This window comes from Schistocerca cancellata, chromosome 4 (assembly GCF_023864275.1).
Source record: "Schistocerca cancellata isolate TAMUIC-IGC-003103 chromosome 4, iqSchCanc2.1, whole genome shotgun sequence".
In the NCBI taxonomy this organism is placed as follows: Eukaryota; Metazoa; Arthropoda; class Insecta; order Orthoptera; family Acrididae; genus Schistocerca; species Schistocerca cancellata.
Window position 1 is genome coordinate 26,434,648 of NC_064629.1, and position 16,462 is coordinate 26,451,109.

The following is a 16,462-nucleotide window of genomic DNA, read 5'->3' on the forward strand; positions in this document are numbered from 1 at the left end:
GAAAGTGATTGCTTTATGTTTATAATCACACAGCTGCAGCCACCAAGATATGCGAACATAAAATGTTGCATAAAACAACAACAATGGGTTACGGATATATTTCACTCATCCCAAGCGTTTTCATCGTCCTCTGCCCCAACATAAAGAATCAGAATAGCGTCTGTTCACCGTTTTTTCCTTGAGTGAGCAGCGCCGTCTAATTCATTACCTGCTCCTGTTATGGGCAATTACAAAGAACTGCTTTATTCGAGAGAATACGTTGCACAGTTTATAGCTCTGCCACTAGGGGCCTCTGTTGTCCGACGCCGTGGAATTGTCTGTAAAGTGGCGCCACGACACGTGCAGTAGAGGTACTTTGTAGCTTCATACTTTCGTTTGCCGTGAAGAGTGCGATACAGATAATATGTAGAAAAAAATTTAGTTCTTTGCAGATAATACTTCTGAAATGGCCACGTAAATGGTCTAAATTCATTGCATGTATTGCAAAATATATGGAAATGACTGATCTTTCGTATATTGATGTCAGATAGACACAATTCTGCAAACTTCTATTTTTATGTTGATCCGATGAAAAACTAGAACAAGGACAGTGTTGCACAGGTGAATATTCGGACTTTTAACTACGAAATACGGTGACGATGAAGGTATATCGCCAAGCACAAAAATCCCAGTAGCAGAGGTAAGCTTGTACGTATGTCTAACAGCCATGGGCGACTCTGGTGATGGTTCCAGTAGCTTTAAAATTGGTGATGGTGTTGACAGTATACATTTTAAAACATCCATATAACTATGTACAGAACTGTGGAATAGCGATCTTCATATTAAAACATAGAATCGTGGACTAATTGCTTTGTTCAGCTACTGTAAATCTATAGTGGAAAGCAGATACTGAGATGATGGCTCATGGCAGGAAGGTAATTACAGTATAAGAACAGTCAGCTGGGCCTGAAAGGGAAGGCTAATCTTTTTACTGGGGCGCAGTGGAAACAGTGATATTTTGTGTCATTTAAGTCGTACCACATACGCTAGACAGACTTAAGGAAATACAATATAATTAGGACTATAAAGATTTCACTTAGTTTTAGTCGTAACTAAAATTCGTACGTAGTAGAGTTGACTGTAGTTATGAAACAATATTCATAACTGGCGGATTGAGTGACATGAAATTCTTGGCATAAATCTGTAAGCGTGGAATAAAACTGATGAAAGAATCATAACTTCTCATGTCTGCACCTCACCAAATGTATTAAAATCACGAAGTATGTGCTATGAATGATACGTTTACTTAAAGGAGACTGAAATCAGCAAAATAAGTTTAATATATGATTACAAAAAGACATTCAGAGGATTAATTACGGTTGACATTTTACGGAGAAAATAATAGGACGTTACAGGATTGATAGAAATATATTTTAAGCTCCGTTAAAAAGGATCAGACTGACTGCCATAATGACATGTATGTCACCACCTTGATATCAACACCTCATGGACGTGCAGCAAAAGGACAGGTTTATTGCTACGTAGATTTGAGTACAACACAAGAAGTATGCTTTACAAATATTCGAACTAGCAATAAAATAAGTATATTTACGCCGTAAGAATACTGTATGTCGCCAGTTCTGATATCTGTCAATTAACAGCTATTACAGGCTTAAACAAACTATGTACTTTACATTTGCCATCATTACAGGTTTTTTTCCGTCAGCTTTGTCTTGCATTCATTCCTTCATCGATAATTTTCGATTTGTTAGTTTAACGGATAAGACCAGAACATTAGAAGTAAAGTACTTGGTTACACACAGGGCTGTAGATGTGAAGAAACGTCCCTGTTTGCTTTTAAAATTATATTTGCTGTTGGTCCGTTACACCACTAGACAAGTGCTGGCACAGTTTTGTCACATTGCTAATTATCCCTTTTTGTGCCAACTTTTGAGGAATGTGTACTTTAGTACTGTAATAATGGGCATAATTTTTGTGCACCTTTATCGGTTATTTACAAGCAAGTTCAAAAACGTCGTTACAGCGATGAGTTAAAATGCTTAGAAGAACATTCTACTGGATGCTCACCCCCTCCCCCCCCCCCCCCCTCAGAAAATTGTTCATTAAGACATTAATGAAAGAGAAGGGGGCAAACGAAGGGGTGTTTCTAAATTGTTATAAACCTTGAGGGTGTCTGAGGGAGGAGGAATCAGTGCCCGGAAACATGCCACAGAAACAAACATTCAAAATTACGTATGCACTTACCAGGAATTGCCTATCTCCTGAAGATCTTCATCCTATTAAACAACGGCGTCGGTATGCATAGTACCACATTAAATTGTTGGTGCATATTACCAACGACAGTTTAGGATTATAGTTTTACTCAGCAAATTTAATTTTCCAACACCTGTTGTCCACCTTGTTCAGGTTTTTTGTAGGAAAAAACAAAACAATGCCACGAAGTTTATTTAGAAGCAACCTACATATCAGTTTATTTCTCTCGACATTGAAGAAAGAATCATTTGCAGTGCCAATAATTTCTTAAAACCTTCTTCTTGATCAGAACGCCATGATTATCAGTGCTCAGACAAGTCCCAGAAATACTATTGTTTAAAAATAGTCTGTGTTGAGTGACTGAATTACTCTCTGTTACGCTGCCTGTCTCAAAACGTGACATATAGTTCACTGTGTGCATTATCTGAATAATAATAATAATAATAATAATAATAATCTATTTTTAAAGCCGAAATGTCTTAAATTAAAAACATTACAACCTTCTCAGACAAACTACAGTAAAGAAGTATCACAAAAATTTGAGAGCAAGGAAAGCACATAAAGTAGTCTCGTATGTATATGTTGGAAAGTCGAAGGTGGCCACAAGATATTGCAGGGAAACAGTGAAGATATTTGAAATTCATAGTGAAGGAAATGGTTACTTCGTAATTAGTACGCAATCACTAATTTTCGTATGATTCACAAAAAGTTCTTTTTGGAGCCTTAGGCTTCATCTTGATATAATGTATAAATTCATCCTGTTGTCCATCTTGTTCAGATTTTTTTTTTTTTTTTTGGTAGGAAAAGTCAATTGCACAATCTTTAAAAAAGTCTCCAGAAAATACCTGCACATACATAGTCTTAGGGACATTTCCCCCCTCTCTTCCCCTCCCTTCCCCTCCTTCCCTCTCTCTCCCCTCCCCTCTCTCTCCCCTCCCCCCTCTCTCCCCTCTCCCCCCCCCTCTCTCCCTCGTTTCAGGCAAGGTGTCATCGCATTCGCAAGGTTACGGCAATCCAGATGGTCATGGCCAATTTCCTACCTCTTCTCTACTTATCCGACCACGTGCTCGTTCTATAATGATGTACGCCATGAATGTGAAAACCGAAGGCTGCAGAGAAAATGAACGTGTATATCATCTTATGCTGTAGAAGATGGTATGAAACGCATTGTAATGAATCATAATGGTAGGAAAAAGTTGATCAGGCACCAGTCGTTCTATCCACATTAAGTTAATCACCTGATTGATCGCATAAAACATTAAAATTTTGTTTAGTATTATCGTGTTATGTTATTGACTGTCAGTACAATAGGTGTTTGATAATTCGGTTAGTACTTTAACTGATTTAATAATGTGACACGGCAACCCGGTACACTTGTCAGATTATGAATCCTCAGGTCCAGTGATTATTTTCTGTCACTTACAGCTTCTTTCACCTGAAGATGAATTGGGTTATCAACAGCTTTACATCGGTACTAACGCTATGTACTTTGATAAATAAATCCGGTTTACCGAAATCTTAGATGAAACAGGTAAAAATATATCATTTCCATCAGCAGGTAACCCGACGCGTCACTACATCCAAACATCCCCTTCCCTCCGTCCCACTCCATTTCGCATTCGACCCTGTGTCTTACTCATCATCTCTTCTTCCTTATCAGCCTTAGATAATCGTGTCCCAACCTGGTCTCACCTCAGTGTGTAACTCCACTCTCTCTCCTCCTCCGAAAGGAGTTACTCTCAATTACCTATTGAGATTATTTCATGGTCATATTATAGCAATGACGACATCAATTGCATTTTTATTGCCTAAAGATGGATAATAAAATAAATGAAAATAAATAATCATCTTTTCATATCTATCCTGAACATGATCGCTCATACACACCACCACCACCACCACCACCACCACCACCACCACCACCACCACCACCACCATCACCATCATAGCAGTATCAACATGGCCATCCTTGTGTATTTTACTGTTATCATCTGTGCGTGTTTTTAAAAATCATAGTTACCCAACACGTTTGCTTGATTTAATAATTTTCTTCCAAATATGTGCATCTTGGCTAAATTGCGGGTTTTTTCACCCTGCCAACTTGTTACGTCGTGGGGAGTTACGGAAAAAATATGTTAAAGAAAAATAATGCACCACTTAGAGGATATGCCACGATTCTTCCCCTTACCAAGGCGTTATTCAGATGGTATGATGGAAAGGCGGTTTTCGCCTGTGACGGTAAATGGTGCAGTTGGAACATTTACATCAGTCAAAGAGTTTAATCGATGAATGAGTGAAAATATCTCGCACAAAACTGGTCGGATATCACATGAATTAAATATATTTACAGTTCACACACGCACTTAGGGGAGAGGCACAGAGGGGGAGAGGGGGTGGGGAGAGAGAGAGAGAGAGAGAGAGAGAGAGAGAGACCACTAGTGATCCTAGTAGATGTCGGTTTTTATTCTGGAATCTGCGCTCGTTTTCATCTTGTTTTATTTCACACACTCTTAGGGTATTATCTGATGCCCTGCTCATCCCTACACTCAATTCCATATTCAAAACATATGAGTAGGTTGGTTATGAAATTATATACCTGCATGAACCAGAATACTTCGTAGAACCCATCTGGTACATACCAAAAATTGAAAAAATGCGCTTATGTGCATGTAGGATAATAAGTTCACAACTAGCGTAAGAAACTTTTCGAATGAATGACTAACTCACTATAAAAATGCAACACAGACTAAGTTTTCATATTCTCTTCTGCCTGTGCAGAATATTACGCAAATATAATGGTTTTGAAAGCTACAACAAATGCGCTCCAAATCAGTATCTTAGTGTTTCCATCGGGGTTTCGTATGGTGAATTCTTAAATTGTTCTGGCGGAAGAAGACTGAGAGAGCAGAAGTGAAGAAAATGGACACAGAATACCTTTATAGTCACGGCCGAAAGCTAGTGCAATTTATTGCAAGACTAAGTTGTAGCATGCGGGGCCCCGCCCAGATGCCAAGCTGCTAAAGAGCAACCTGTGATGTACTGTCAACATTTGCTGTGACGTACTGTCAACATTTGCTGTCGATGATTCGTACAAGCTCAACCAGTCAATGGTTTTAAGTACGATATTTTACGACACTTACTCGCACATACATGGGAAATATTATTTCGTACACTGTTGAACAAATACTAGGGTGGCGGGGTTAAGTTTATCGTCGTTTGGAAAGATTCTAACTCTGCGCGTTCCTATATCAAGAGCACCGTATCATCCCGAGAAATTCTTCCAGTACTTACGAATGTGTTTTTCAACATTCAGCGAACAACATGGGCGACTGAAGGTTGCCCCAAGATCCCACATGTTTTCGTGGGGAAGGAGGCTTTTGGACTGCACAGACACCTTCTTCGACCATATGGAGCAAATACGTCGAGAGTTGCCAAGATAATGTTCAGTATCTATCTTTCCAGAGCTCGAAGGAATACTGAGCAGCAAACGGAGAATTCTTCTAAAATCTTCGAACTTGGTGCCTGATTATTCTGTAGATATTGTAAAATCCTGTGTCATTTTGTAGCCGGGCGGAGTGGCCGCGCGGTTTAAGGCGCCATGTCACGGATTGCGCGGCCCCTCCCGCCGGAGGTTCGAATCCTCCATCGGAGATGGATGTGCGTGTTGTTCTTAGCATAAGTTGGTTTAAGTAGTGTGTAAGTCTAGGGACCTATGACCTCAGCAGTTTGGTCCCTTAGGAATTCACACACATCTGAACATTCGTCATTTTGTGCAACTGCACAGAGACAGCTATGAAAGTGAAAATACATTATCGACAGCTGTATTTTTACGAATGCAGTTAATCAAGTAATGTGAGGACCGTAGAGATTGATTACTTTCTGACTTAAACTTGATCTGCAAACTGTCAGTTCTGTCCAACATTATTTTTGAAAGACGTATTGCTTCATTCAGTGTAAACTTATTTTTGTGAAAGGTACAATAAAACATATTTGGGTGTTTGAATAACTTACCGTACTTTTTTTTTTTTTTTTTTTTTTGCTTGATCGTTAATGTTTTGAAATGATCCGCCCAATTCCTTAACTACACTGAAGCGCCAAAGAAACTGGTATAGGTATGCGTATTGAAATACAAAGATATGTAAACAGGCAGAATACGGTGCTGCGGTCGGCAACGCCTATATAAGACAACAATTATCTAGCGTCGTTGCTAGATCGTTTGCTGCTGCTACAGTGGCAGGTTATCAAGAGCTAAATGAGTTTGAACGTTGTGTTATAGTCGGTGCACAAGCGATGGGCACAACATCTCCGTGTTAGCGATGAAGTGGGAATTTTCCCGTACGACCATTTCACGAATGTACCGTGAATATCAGGAATCCGGTTAAACATGCCGGCCGGAAAAAGATTCTGCAAGAACGGGACTAACGACGACTGAAGAGAATTGTTCAACGTGACAGAAGTGCAACCCTTCCGCAAATTGCTGCAGATTTCAATGTTGGGCAATGAACAAGTGTCAACATGCGAACCATCCAACGAAACATCATGTATATGGACTTTCGGAACCGAAGATCCACTCGTGTACCCTTGATAACTACACGACACAAACCTTTACGTCACGCCTGGACCAGCACCGATATTGGACTACAGATGACTGGAAACATGTTGCTTGGTCGGACGAGTTTCAAACTGTATCGAGCGCATGGACGTGTACGGGTATGGACATAACCTCATGAATCTACGGACCCTGCATATCAGCAGGGAACTGTTCAAGCTGGTGGAGGCTCTGTAATGGTGTAGGGCGTGTGCAGTTGGCGTGATATGGGACCACTGCCAAGTCTAGATACGACTCTGACATGTGACACGAACGTAAGTATCCTGTCTGATAACCTGCATCCATTCACGTCCATTATGCATTTCGACGGACTTGGACAAATCCAGCAGGACAATGCGACACCTCACACGTCCAGAGTTGCTGGAGATTGGCTCTAGGAATACTCTTCTGAGTTTAAACACTTCTGCTAACCAGCAAACTTCCCAGACATGAACATTACTAAGCATACCTGGGATACCTTGCAACGTGCTGTTCAGGAAAGATGTCCACATCCTCGTACTATTATGGATTTATGGACAGCACTGCAGGTTTCATGGTGTGAGCTCCCTCCAGTACTACTTCAGACTTCGTGTCCATGCCACATCGTGTTGCGGCACTTCTGCGTATTCGTGGGCCCCTACACGATATTAGGCAAGTGTACCAGTTTCTTTGGGTCTTGAATGTACATCGATGCACCAATTTTTTGTGTGAATCGAGCCCTTGTAATTTTGTAAATTTTTGTCCCAAAAAACTAGCCACCCTTCCGCTAAAGAAATTAATCGATCAGTGTATGTTTCCCAAGCCACGTGTAGGCATACGAGTAGAGGCTATAAAAACAAACAGAAAGGCAAATAACAGTAGAACGACTGAAGTGATGTACGCGATCTTGTTGCCTCTGAGATTGCTGTCCCATGCCGAGCCCGAAAGACGTGAAGGGGCCAGTGTTTGCTAACGCTACCCGTGCTAACTGCTGTGGGAGTCCCCGGGATCGCGGCTGCATTGTACTGTGTGGCCAGCGATGGCCCATGCCGCTCAAATATGAAGCGGCCATGTACTGTAAATTTCCATACCACGGCCGTGTACGCGATGCCTTATAGACCGCTGCCGAACAATGGCCTTACAGTGCCAGTTTGCAACAGATAGGACAAAAAGAAAGCAAACAGAAATTTAATAAAAGTCCTAAAATAACGTTAAATGGACGACGACCTCAAGACTGGAGGGATAACCGAAAAGCTTACTCTCCATATTACTCTGGGATACAGAAACACGTTGATCATCTTTTGGCTTGCTGGATGGGAAATCATTCTTTTGATGACAGGAGCCACAAATGAGAAAACCCATTGACATAAGCGGCTTTGACAAAGAGCAGTTGGTTATCGCCCCGCGCCTGGGAACAAACATCTCGGAAACAGCGAATTTGCCCGGCTGTTCGCGAGCTACAGTCGCGAGCAGTTATGGAATGTGGTAGAAGGGTGACGAAACGACAAGTAGGCGACAAAGTGTTGGAAGTCCACGCTTCATAAAATGTGAAGGTCGGAGGCCTGTCCGCCCTATAAAGCAGGATAGGCTACAGTCTGTGGTAGATATGATGACAGAGTACAATGCCGGTGTAGGTACAGCTGTTTCGGAACGCGTCGTTCTGCGCACATTGTTGAAGATAGGGTTCCGAAACAGGCGACCTCTACGTGTTTCCACGCCGATCCGACGACATCGTCAGTTACAACTCCAGTGGACATGAGACCAACTTGTCGGCTCGCAGGATGAATCACGTTTGGCGCGCCGCCATCCAGGCGAACGGGTGCTCGAAATATGCATCGCGTCACGGACGCAGACCGATGGCATGACAGTGTTCATCTGGGCTTCCTTGGGAACTGTGATAGTAAACGAAGGCACCGCGGCAGCCGCGGACTAAGGGAAAGCTACTGCGTATCACCAAAGCAGTTGGTCAAAAATATGGAGACATCGCGAGAAATGGAAACTTGAAGATAAATGCAGATGCGAGCCAAAACTGCAAGTTTTGCTTTTTGCATTCGACCACGAATGGCATCTATGCTGTGTCCTCAGTACGTTGCAAGTGTCAGTCGTGGCCAGAACATTGTTGGTACTTCCGTAACCAAGGGAGCCGAAGTGATTGTTGTTTCAAGGATTTACAGGGTGGCGATTATTCTGGAAAATCTGGAATTCTCCGGCAATCACATTTCACCTGGAGAATCAGAGAAATCTCAGGGAATTCTTTGTTTCTAACCAAGCGCTGGCATTTAATTTTGTCGAGTTTTATAAATAACAAATTTTAAAATACTTAGTATTTCAAAGGGTGTTGATTACATGAATATTATTCCACATAAATTATCGATGTTTAAAGACTGCGGTGTTCTCAACCGAGATTAAAGAGAAAAGTCGTTATTGTGAGATAACCCCCCCCCCCCTCCACATCGTTAATTATCAGGAATTTCTTATGATGCCATCTTACTCTCCATACCTGGAATTATCGAGGACTTGCTTTTCTTCAGGTTCGAGTCGCAACCCTGATTTATACCGCATACAGGAAAATGAATGAATGTCGCACTCGTGAACCACGTCAGCACGAAAACAACACTAAGGGAGCTACATAAGCTGGGAATTGCAGGGCGAGCTGGAATTCCAAAACCACTCATCAGTGATGCAAATGCAGTGCCGAAGGCAGAAAACCTGGACTATGCAGAAATAGAAGAAAGTCATTTCGTCGGATTCGTCTCGTTCCACACAGTGCCCAACTCCTCGCCGAATTTACGTTCCAAGAGTGAAACATGGGGGGGGGGGGGGGGGGGGGGGGAGTAGGTAGGGAGGGAAGTGTACCATGGACCACGGTTACTATTGAAGGTCGCATTATTATCAAGGATTATGTGACCATTCTGCTGATCAGGTGTGTCCCAGAGCCCCGCATCGTCTAGTGCTGGTTTTGTGAGCACGAGGATGAATTGTCGCGTCCCCCTTGGCCACAACTGACACAAGATCTCAACATTATTGAGCCTTCTGTAGAGAAGGTGTAGTACCGGTACCTGAACTATCCACTATTTTGCAGTAAAATGATATAAGATGCCTTTAAAACTATACAGGACCCGTATTTATCCGTTCCGAGACGACTGGAAGCAGTTTTGAATGCCAACGGTATTTCTACACCGTATTAGGCACGGTAATATGTTGTATTTTTGGTTTTTCCACATTTTTGTCCTGTACGTTCCTTCATACTGGCTTTCTTTCACGACGGCGATTCCATCTCCCAGCAGTATATCTGTCCGTCACAAGAGCAGCCAGAATCGCACTACAATGGTTCGAAGAACATGATATTGAACTCAAGTTGATGTTTCGGCGCCCCATATTTTCCTGAGAGATCAGAGATGAGCTCTGTGACCTCATTTTAAACTCGCCAGCGGGTCCTATGACGAGTAACTCCATATGCAACAAAACGTACCGTTTTCAGATGGGTCAGACGCGGAGTAGAATTACGTAAGTACGGGTGCCATTGTGACGCGGAAGATAGCTAGCAGATCAAGCCAGAATTAGCATTGACTGTGCGTAACAACTTGTGCGCCGGATGCTACCACGCGTCACTGCAATACCAACGTACACGAGCACTCACTTTTCAATGGCCGTGCAGTTTCTAGACGCATGCCAAATGCTTTTGCGCAAAATTTCCTTCCAGTGAGTCTTACACTCCCAACGCGCATAACACTCGCGTCTGAAAGTGGGTTCTTCCGTGTCATCTCCACTTTGTACGAGTATATGTGATTTCTACCACAAATGAACACCAAATGTGTGATTACAGGTAATATGAAGAAATATGAGTGCAGCGTAACAACTGGCACAGAAATGTCTTATTTAATTCAACAAACTTATTGACAGCTGCGAATATAGACAGTCCTCAGCTGTGTGATGGAATGGCGGCAATGAAAACTTGGGCTGGACCGGGATTCCAACCCGGATTACCCGGTTATCGCGAGAGGCGGCCTTACCGTTTGGCCATCCCAGTAGGGCTCACTGTCAGACCCAAACTTCCGTATGTCGTCAACCGTGTGTCCACAATGTTTGCTCGTACATCCATTATGTATATTTCCGTACAGGGGAGACATTTCACTTGGACGTAACTTGCCCGGCGTCGGCGGATAAATATTATATTGCAATGCCTGCGTTGTCCCGAATTACGCTGCAAGGTTCATTCGAACATGCTTGTCCGAAGGAACACTGCACGTAATTCGGAATAACAAAGGCACTGCGATATCGTATGTCTTATTTAATGACTTTCCAGTCTTTCAAACGGCGTCGAGTTTGTGCACGTTGGTAAGCATTCAACGTTTTTTTTTAGTAAAGAATCCTTTCAACATTTAAACAGTTGTATCACCCGTCTGTTGTTGCTTAGCCGGCCGGTGTGGCCAAGCGGTTAAAGGCGCTACAGTCTGGAACTGCGTGACCGCTACGGTCGCAGGTTCGAATCCTGCCTCGGGCATGGATGTGTGTGATGTCCTTAGGTTAGTTAGGTTTAAGTAGTTCTAAGTTCTAGGGGACTGATGACCTTAGAAGTTAAGTCCCATAGTGCTCAGAGCCATTTGAACCATTTTGTTGTTGCTTACAAGTTCGTGCCCATCGGACTAGAAAAATCCTAATTTCGATGCACAGATGTTGCCAAGATATCCAGTGATTAACGTTGCCTTACTAAGCCGCATATTGTCAATGTGAAAAACTAGAGGCGTAACGTCTTTAGAAGTTCACTTCAAATATTTGGTTCTCCAAATAATTGGTAGTGCGAGATGGTTCTCAAATTTGAGGAAGACGACGGCATTCCGCATTGAAAAGAATAATAGCTGGATAAGCTCCGTGGCGTTCGAATCTACCTCGGAGTTGTTGAGTGCGTTATTTGTTAGTCGAAACTCTGTTCTTCTTACAGAACTATCAGGTTCACGTATGTGTATCCTTCCACGATAAAAGATGGAAAGGCACACTGTGACGCTGACCTTACAAAACCCATATTTTCATCTCCTGCAATGGAAAACTTTAAGCCAAGTAGTAATAGGCACTTTCAATTTTATAACGTGTGTCTGAGATACTGGTCGATGTGTAACGCCGTTGTAAGGAAGTCGGTTGGCAGCATAGGAACACGCGCTCACATTACGAAACCGGATGACGCATCGTCACAGGACACGCTGGATTTCCCCATCTGTCCTTGGCGTGTCTGATTTCCTAACAGGCCAGTGCCCCCCCCCCCCCCCTCCGCCCCCATTCCCGTGTCATCCTTTCACACACTCACTCTACAGTTTACAAAGACACCAGACCTTTTCGGGAATGTCATTAAAGAGTTACGGAATAGCGACGAAGATGCTATCACAGGAACGATGGTCTCCAAAGCCGAAAAGATCATTAGGAAAACTAGGAGCGTATTTGTGTTTAATGGAATTAGTAATTATTAACAAATAGCCTAAATGACAAACTGAGAACATTTAGTTCAAATCCGACAAACGGAAAAGAGCTGTGGTAGAAGCTAAAAGACGTTTTGAGCCACGCTTCAGATAAATACGTTTCAAGAAAAGTAAATAAGACGAAAACACATACCATGGTATAATGGTACCATTCGAAGAATGTTGTGAAAACGGTGTGTGCTACACCCTTACTGCAAAAAAGACTGCAGGGAAAGTAATAGAGAAAACAATAAAAATTCATGCATTCGTTAGCAGCGCCGCGCGTGTAGACTACAATAAATTCCACAGTTAGATCCTGGCGAAAGAACTGTCAGGAAATCTTACGGAGCGCAGTATTTTCTCGTTTTACGTAAATAATTTATATACTAGCAATGTCAGCACTGTCAGATTGTTCGTTGCCGATGCTGTTGTCTACAAGAGCGTATCATTGTTGTCGATTGCAAGCTGCATGACTTGGAAAATATTTCCACTCGGTGTACTGATTGGTAGTTACCTGTACACGATAATAACTGCATTGTAATGCTCATAATAAAGAGAAATACATGACGTTATTCGATTAGAAGATTAGTGGCAAACTTGTGAATCCTTTCACATCGTTGAATATTTAGCAGTAATACTAAAAAGCAGTATGAAATAGGACGAACAAGTAAAATGAATAGTAGGGAAGGCGAATGGAAATCTCAGATTTATTGGAAGAATTGAGGGGAACCGCAGTGCAGGCGTAGAGGTATTGCGTACAGTTGTGGAGTACTGCTTCAGCGGTCAAAGAGGCACCATAGCAGACATACCGACTTCAGAGACGCTCTGCCGCGATCGTAGCAGAACAGTGCAGCTCAGACGAGGATGTTCTGGCTACTTAAATGTAAATACTTTTTTTTCGCACAGACAGATAAGCGATTACATTGACACGCATACTACTGTGGCTTGCGGCGAACGTATGCAGACATATGCGTAGACGTAAGTGCAAATTTTCCTTCCATTATTCTTCGAGCATAGCAGTACCAAGAAAGCCGTCGGGAGTCATGCACATAAATACAGCAAGGAACATCCTCTGGGTCTTAACCTTAACCTGTGATATGTACACACGCCAACAACCAAGTAATTTGTCAAGGATTTCTGTAAAATGCAGATAGAAGGCTTTTTGTACGCCCAGAAAAAGTGACCATTGATAATTCTGTAACGGGACTTGGTTGATGCGATTTTAATTAGTGCATCTGCTATAAAAACAGCTACTCTTTTTGGATTATACCGGATAGGGCAAGCTAACTGTACGTCGAAAACGGGTTGCACAAGACTGTGAAGACAACCTAAAGGGACTAGGGAACGAAACCTTGTTGAAAGTAAGAAGACGCTCACAATATTAACAAGAAAAGTAAAAATGCCTTAAAAATTTTTTTCGTGTCATAGTGTCTAACCATTTTATTATCGAACGTGGTGACCAAGAAACATGCAAATCTCGCGACTCGAGTACATGATATCGTGTCGTAGATTAGCTTTCTTTGTGCTGCCAAAAACACAAATGGATTTTCTGTTCCTCTTCTGATGGACAGAGATGCGTCTTTGAAGAATTTGGCGGTTCATAACTCAAGTAAAAGTTTCTGGTACTAACTACATTCGGACTACGGGAATATTTTCCAGGTCTCAGTAAGGCCATTGCCATGATTGTCGTTCCTCCAAATAGACTTTTTTTGAGAAAATAGTTCACGACGTCCACTCAAAGATGATTACTCTTGTTTTCAGTGACGTGATCTACATTTGCTAATGGACGCGACAGATTATTGTTCAGCTGCTGTGGACAGCTAATCCCAGATCAAGTAAGAAAAGTGATCTGGGTAGCTAATGACGAATTGACGAATGCATATGCCGAGACTCAGAAATGTCTGCCTGCGTGCTGGCCAATTTGGCACACCAGGTGTAATACGCTGATGCCACTTATACTATCATTCAGTTTTTCGATTATAACGCCCGCTTTCAGTATATTAAACTATGTATGTTGTTTGCGCCCGTTTGATATTACAAAAAATAGACTTGCATAATGATCATGGAACGTCCCAATTCCTACTCAATTATTTGATAAAAGGGATACCATAAATGACAAAAGCCCCAGAACATTCTCAATCCACTGTAATGCGATAGCAACAGGTTTGTATTCCACGAAGTATAGTCTCGATTAGCAAACTAAGAGCTTCCAGTGTTCTCATAAAACTGTCAGAACTACTACTTGATTCATGCTCGTCAAACAAATTCTGTAATACGAATTGTTTATGAAAACGGAGCATTATAATAAGGTATATACGCAGCTAAGCAGCTTCTCGGTGGGATCTGGTCAATTACACCAGAAAGGGGTAATTTCTGGGCTAACATGTCGAAATAACACATAAAAAGAAGTATTGCCAATGTTTGGCCACAGAATGATAAATATCACAGAGTAATTCATATATACAAAATTACATCACAAGACAACAGAAGACCGTAATGTCGCAGTACACTTAAACATGCTAGATTTTTTCGTTGAAAACGAAAAAAAAAATGTTTTTGTTACTTATTACTAAAACTTTCAAGAGCTCAGAAAGGACGTCAGTGTTGTTACTGTTGATGTAGTCTTCGGTCTGATGACTAGACTCGTAAATACTTTCATTGTAAGACTCTTCACCTGTCCAAACGAACATCTACATCTGATAATTTCATTTTTGTACTATCGTTAAGAATGTCAGATGAACTATTCTGACCGTGAACATCAAGGATATTACTTGAAATAATTTCAAGTGAGATAACGCTTTTATTTGACACTTGGTCTCTATGCATTTCCAAATGTCCAATATATGCAGTTGATAAATTCAATCGGCAAGAGTAGCGGAGAATCCACAACGCTCCGTGATGGTCCTAATCGAGGAAAGCTCCAGTGACACCTGTCTCTTTCTGCTTTAAAGTTAAGAGCAAGTCTTAATGGGCATCAAATCATAGGGGCAATGCATTTCTTCGCTATTATAGAAGAACGCTCCTATGTTCTGGTTAACGTGTCCATGTTATTTATACACTAGTCAACATACTACACATGTACATAAATAAGATAATACATATATCGCGTTTTTTCATACAAGCAGGAAAATAGCTGTGATGTAAAATGGAGTGTCAGGCATATGGAGTTGTTGCTGTGATAGATCTGTACGCTGGCTCAATCTTTCGACGTCCATCGTCCGGTGTATCCTGTAGACTGCATGCTACTCTATTTTTCGAAATTACGTCACTAAGTAACGGCAGTTTCATATGATACCAGAGACTATGTCGATGTCTATGATGAAAGAACATTGGTAGCGGTATTGATTTCGTTAGATGGTGGGTGACTCAGCTAAGTTCTCTGCTGTTTTCCAACAACAAGTGGCCGTTTCAATACACCGCTGAGAGTATATAGTCGGTGTCCCAGTTAAAGTTGTTACACATTCTAATCTCAACGGCGTCTGATGAAATAAGCTGAGTCAGCCACTGCCTAACAAAAACAGCATCGCTACCCGTGTTCTTCCGTAACAGACATCGACCTAATCTCTGGTAGAACCTGTCACAGACATCGACCTAATCTCTGGTAGAACCTGAAGTTCCGGGACTTCGTGACGTGTCCATGCAAAGTAGCACTCGGTTTATTGGTAGCTCCTAATAATGACAATGGAGGAAATCGTCGAAAGCTTGAGACTACATGCAAATCTGACGTGGCAAAAATTGTGTGCAGTAATTATTCAAGAATATCACCGCGAAAAACTACGTTGCCACACTTAAAAAGCTGTTCCAATCCTAATAGCGTCCATGTTAGAGAGAGAGAGAGAGAGAGAGACCGCGTTACTGCCTCTTAGGTGAATGAGTCTAGTCGAGGCCGCTGGAGATTTGCACCTACGAAAAGTATCCACGAAGGATTAAATAGGGTCGTGGTACGCCTACCAGAGTTCCTCACAGACGAACGATACATGAATCTGCTGGCACATCATGGAAGTCTGTTCTTCTACAGTACCCCGTTGGTAACGTTTGTATTCAGTATGATAATCCTCCGACCCGTTGCTAAAACCGCTGACAGAGGAGACCTGACGTCCATCTGGTGCAGCACATCTACGTTGCTGTCGAGCGAGACTCACGCGCTGTGACCATTCGGATCTACATTGGTGTCCAAAATTAAAGAAACAAA

At 42.0% G+C, this 16,462-nt stretch overlaps 1 protein-coding gene across 3 annotated transcripts in view; it reads left to right on the forward strand.

The window, feature by feature from the left end:
* The first annotated feature begins 351 nt into the window (after positions 1–351).
* Positions 352–16,462, forward strand: part of LOC126183339 (polyhomeotic-proximal chromatin protein) — a 297,294-nt gene continuing 281,183 nt past the window's right edge. For all 3 annotated transcript variants that reach the window (XM_049925210.1, XM_049925209.1, XM_049925206.1), the window contains exon 1: positions 352–679. The gene's annotated coding sequence lies outside the window, so the exon portion shown is untranslated. The remainder of the gene's footprint in view (positions 680–16,462) is intronic.